Source organism: Lepidochelys kempii, chromosome 9, assembly GCF_965140265.1.
Source record: "Lepidochelys kempii isolate rLepKem1 chromosome 9, rLepKem1.hap2, whole genome shotgun sequence".
NCBI classification, from domain to species: domain Eukaryota; kingdom Metazoa; phylum Chordata; order Testudines; family Cheloniidae; genus Lepidochelys; species Lepidochelys kempii.
In genome coordinates, this window is record NC_133264.1 from 57,804,234 (window position 1) to 57,809,683 (window position 5,450).

Here is a 5,450-nt window from a genome sequence, read left to right on the forward strand (position 1 = left end):
TCTTCCTCTGGGTGTGTGCTGCCCTTTAAGTAAGAAGCCGTGGCTGCCTGCCAGACAGCCATTTCCTGGTAAGCTAATAGCTGCAGCAGATGAACTGAAAATGCATTTCCTGCCACCGTGCTGTAAAATTTTTATTAATGTAACAGGAGAATGCATTGCTGGCTCTAGCTGCACTGATGTTTGCAGGGCTGGGAGGCAGAAGGGTGGAAGGTGCACTAGGGTATGGATTAGCAATAGTGCAATAGCATGAGTCTTGGGTCCAGTAAGGTTCTAGGTAACACAGAGCACACACAATGCACTGCTGGAGATTCCCCCATGTGGTGTTGTTCTAGAAGCATAGACAATGCAGTCATGTTCCAGAGCTGGGGCTTCCAGTGCTATGAGACAGTAGGGGTGATATATTTGTAGTTCTGTACTGTGATATGGCAGAGGGGATGCAGTAGGGTCTGGGTACAAGGGTTCCTGGGTGCCTGCGTGGTGACACGGCAGAGGGGATGCAGTGAGGTCTCTGTGCTGGCAGTTCCTGGACGCCGTGTGCAGTGATCCGGCAGAGGGGATGCAGTGGGGTCTCGGTGCTGGCAGTTCCTGGGTGCCGTGTGCAGTGATCCTGATAGCTGCTTTCAACTACCTGAAAGGGGGTTCCAAAGAGGATGGCTCTAGACTGTTCTCAATGGTAGCAGATGACAGAACGAGGAGTAATGGTCTCAAGTTGCAGTGGGGGAGGTTTAGATTGGATATTAGGAAAAACTTTTTCACTAAGAGGGTGGTGAAACACTGGAATGCGTTACCTAGGGAGGTGGTAGAATCTCCTTCCTTAGAGGTTTTTAAGGTCAGGCTTGACAAAGCCCTGGCTGGGATGATTTAACTGGGAATTGGTCCTGCTTCGAGCAGGGAGTTGGACTAGATGACCTCCTGAGGTCCCTTCCAACCCTGATATTCTATGATTCTATGATTCTATGATCCAGCAGAGGGGATGCAGTGGGGTCTCGGTGCTGGCAGTTCCTGGGTGCCGTGTGCAGTGATCCGGCAGAGGGGATGCAGTGGGGTCTCGGTGCTGGCAGTTCCTGGGTGCCGTGTGCAGTGATCCGGCAGAGGGGATGCAGTGGGGTCTCGGTGCTGGCAGTTCCTGGGTGCCGTGTGCAGTGATCCGGCAGAGGGGATGCAGTGGGGTCTCGGTGCTGGCAGTTCCTGGGTGCCGTGTGCAGTGATCCGGCAGAGGGGATGCAGTGGGGTCTCGGTGCTGGCAGTTCCTGGGTGCCGTGTGCAGTGATCCGGCAGAGGGGATGCAGTGGGGTCTCACATCTGGGGGCTCCAAGGAGGTGGGGTTAGAGGGCTGGCTGGAATGCTGTTGTGAATGTGCAGAAGGGATGTGGTTCTGTTGGGGGTTGGTTAATTTTGTTGCATAATTAACACATAAGCTGGGTTAAAGCTGGGGTGCGGATATGGATCTGGACTGTGACTTCCCCCAGGCAGTGAGGTACCATGGCAATGGGCATGTGGAATAGCCTGGACAGAATAGCACAAATGGGGGGTGATTTTATTTCTTTTTAATATTCAGCCTTTTGCTAGTGCTAGCCAGGTTCAAAGCCCCATGGAGACATTATGCACGGCTTCCCCCAGAAGAGGCCTCTGCTGCCACTGCCAGACATGAAGGCCACATAACACCCCACCCCCACCACCAAAGAGCAGAGATGGAAGAACCCACTCATGAACATATGGGAGGCATGGTCCCTTCAGACGGAGGTGTGAGAATGAGGAGATGGAAGGCTGTGGTGGTGTGATGGGACAGAGGAGAAGAAACGGTGCCTCTGATGTGCCTCAGATACCTACATCACAGTGTCCTTGACTTACCTACAGCACCCTCCATTCTGCAGGCTAACCCACACATCACTGAAATGCAGCCTCCTCTGGGGTGGGACAGAGCAGCTGAGCTAGAACACATGTTCTCCCTCTCTCTCTCATCTACTGCCTTTCTCCCTCCTTTAGCTTGACTTTAGCACAGGTTTAGTGTGTTAACAAACTCGGCAGTAGCCCTGCCAGGCAGAAGGTGAATCTCCTGTGGCCGTCTTGGTTACTCCACAGCAAGGGGGCAGAGGGAGCGATTTTCTTTATTTAAATGTTATTAATCTGGTTGCTTTGCTTATCATGGCCCATTCTACTGGGGGAAGATAGATTGGGCTGAAGCTCCTCATTGTCAGTCATGAATAATTTAGTACTGGCTGCTAGCAGGGCAGGAAAGCTTTCCAGTCTGCGGCATGCAGAAGCTGATTCAAAAATTCCAGTTTAAGCAAGAGAAAGACACAGAGAGAAAATAACCACACTGAGCCCTTTGCAGCCACATGCTTTGCAAAGCCAGATCAGCAGCAGCATCCCCATTTCACAGGTGGAGGAAACTGAAGCAAAGAGAGGGGACAGGACTTGCCCAGTGGCAGAGCTTGGAATAGAAACAAGGGTCCTGAATCTCTCCTGTAGGATACAAGTGACTCCTATTGAGATATCCTATGAGGCAAGAATCAGCCCCAGGTCTCCGTACTCCAGAGGCATTGAGGAGGTGAAAGAGAAACACTTAAAGGAACAAACCAGATGTATTTCAACAAGATGACACTAGACTGGGAGGAGAGGTAGATACGCTGGAGGGTAGGTATAGGATACAGAGGGCCCTAGACAAATTAGAGGATTGGGCCAAAAGAAATCTGATGAGGTTCAACAAGGACAAGTGCAGAGTCCTGCACTTAGGACGGAAGAACCCCATGCACCGCTACAGACTGGGGACCGAATGGCTCGGCAGCAGTTCTGCAGAAAAGGACCTAGGGGTTACAGTGGACGAGAATCTGGATATGAGTTAACAGTGTGCCCTTGTTGCCAAGAAGGCCAATGGCATTTTGGGATGTATAAGTAGGGGCATTGCCAGCAGATCGAGGGACGTGATTGTTCCCCTCTATTCGACATTGGTGAGGCCTCATCTGGAGTACTGTGTCCAGTTTTGGGCCCCACACTACAAGAAGGATGTGGAAAAATTGGAAAACGTCCAGCGAAGGGCAACAAAAATGATTAGGAGACTGGAACACATGACTTATGAGGAGAGGCTGAGGGAACTGGGATTGTTTAGTCTGCGGAAGAGACGAATGAGGGGGGATTTGATAGCTGCTTTCAACTACCTGAAAGGGGGTTCCAAAGAGGATGGATCTAGACTGTTCTCAGTGATACCAGATTACAGAACAAGAAGTAATGGTCTCAGGTTGCAGTGGGGGGAGGTTTAGGGTGGATATTAGGAAAAACTTTTTCACTAGGAGGGTGGTGAAACACTGGAATGCGTTACCTAGGGAGGTAGTAGAATCTCCTTCCTTAGAAGCTTTTAAGGTCAGGCTTGACAAAGCCCTGGCTAGGATGATTTAGTTGGGGATTGGTCCTGCTTTGAACAGGGGGGTGGACTAGATAACCTCCTGAGGTCCCTTCCAACCCTGATATTCTATGATTCTATGATTCTAAGATCCAAGGGTGTGGGGCAGACAAGGGGGATGCCTCAGGGGCCTTGTCCAAAGCGGCACTGGAAAGACCCTTGTTGACTGCAGTGAGCTTTGAAGTAATAAGGACAGCATTCTGCCTGCTTCTGAGTGAGGCCAGTCCAGAGCAGAGGGGAATCCTGGGAAGGGCAGGAAAAGCAGGGTAAGTCAGAGGAGAAGCTTGTGATTTGGGGAGACAGAGGGGTGGATCTGGCTCATGTATGATCCCTGGCAGCACCACAGCGCACTCCTGCATGGACACAGCCTCTGTGTCCCCATGCCTGCTAGGAGATGAGGAGGAGCCTGGACCGGATTCGCTTGATCGCAGCAGCCACTGATTCTCACAGGCTTCTGCGTCAGGACCATGAAAGAATGGGAGTCCCAGAACTCAAATATGTCCATATGGACCACTCACAATTCAGGCACCCACCCTGGAGGCCACTCACAACTCAGGCAACCACCCTGGAGGTGGCTGCCCTTGCTGAATAAGCTCAGCTACTACCCACCAAGGTTACCCAGAGAGCCCCTCTGGTTGAGCCTTCCTGAGTGAAACAGGAGAAACAGAGAGCCTTTGAGTGCTGGCACATAACTTGCTGGTTGGGGGAAAGCTCCCCTGAGACAATTGGTGTTGGAGGTGCTGCTCTGGGGCTAGCAGGCTGGGCACTGGCTTGGGCCATAAGGGATTTAGATTTAATTCCTGGCTCAGCCATAGCCTCGCTGGCCTTGGGCAGGCCACACAATCTACCCTGGGCCTTGGTTCCCCATCTGGAATGGGAGGATGATGTTTCCCTGCCTCCCAGGACTGTTGCATTCAAATTCATTTGTGAGTGTGAGGTGCTCAGATACTCGGGGTGAGGGGCACGTAGGTGTCTAGTCAGTCACTTGAGAGGTGGCATTACATCAATTTGCAATCAGGCCTGCGATTAAATTGTGAATATGGAAACTGCACGGCTCCTTCCATCCCCAGAGAGCTTTACCACCATCAGCACCACTGCTCTGTGAGACTGGCCAGTATCCAGGCTGAGGGGGACCGCTTGTACTGGGGACCCAAGGTCAGCCCCCACAAATATCTGTGTAAATAAAGTGAAAGGGGAGGCCAACATGAGGTACTGGGACCCCACATTTCTCTTGACAGGCCTGCCAGTGTCCTTCGCCCCTGTCTACAGATGGGGAAACTGAGCCTCAGAACAGAGGAGGGACTTTTCCCACAGTGAGCTAGAATTTGGACTGAGTCTGTGCTCAGTCCACTAGTGCAACTCTCTCCCAACACAGTATTTGTCCTCAGACTTCAAGGGATCAGTGCTCTCCCTATTGTAATGCCCAGGCACGTTGATTTTTGTTGCTATTTAGAATTTAATTGATGTACAAGGATAAGACCAGTTTGCAGAGAATATTGTAACACCATAACTGATTGACACAACTGATCCCTATTCCTTGGGAGAAGGGCTGTTCAAAGACCAGTGAAATAGCAGTGGTGGATGAGGAGGAGGAGGCTTAAGTTCAGTGGGCTAAAACGGGAAATAGGGACAGATCCTCAGTGATGGAGCTTCACTGAAGTCAATAGAGCTGCATTATCTGAGGATCTGGCCCATGATGTTTAATGTGCTATAATGTGATACTTAAGGCCATATTCTGATGTTGGTTTTCCTGGCCCATCTCAGCATGCCCCATCATGGTCAATGCTTCCCCAACCACCACTGCTTGCCTAGCGCTAAACATATCCTACAACATGCAGCTATCTTAGGGCAGCCCAAGGTGTCAGGCCACCCTCTCTCCCTGCTCTTGTGGCAATGGATGTTGTGGGCAGACATGAGCCTGGACTACAAGCCCAGATCTGACCATCCTCAGTTCTTTCTGAGCAGAGTTCATGTTGAGGTCTCTGTCCAAATCCAAACTGTGGCTCACTTCTATTATAATTTACTAGCTTTGAGTGAGTGATACTGCCTT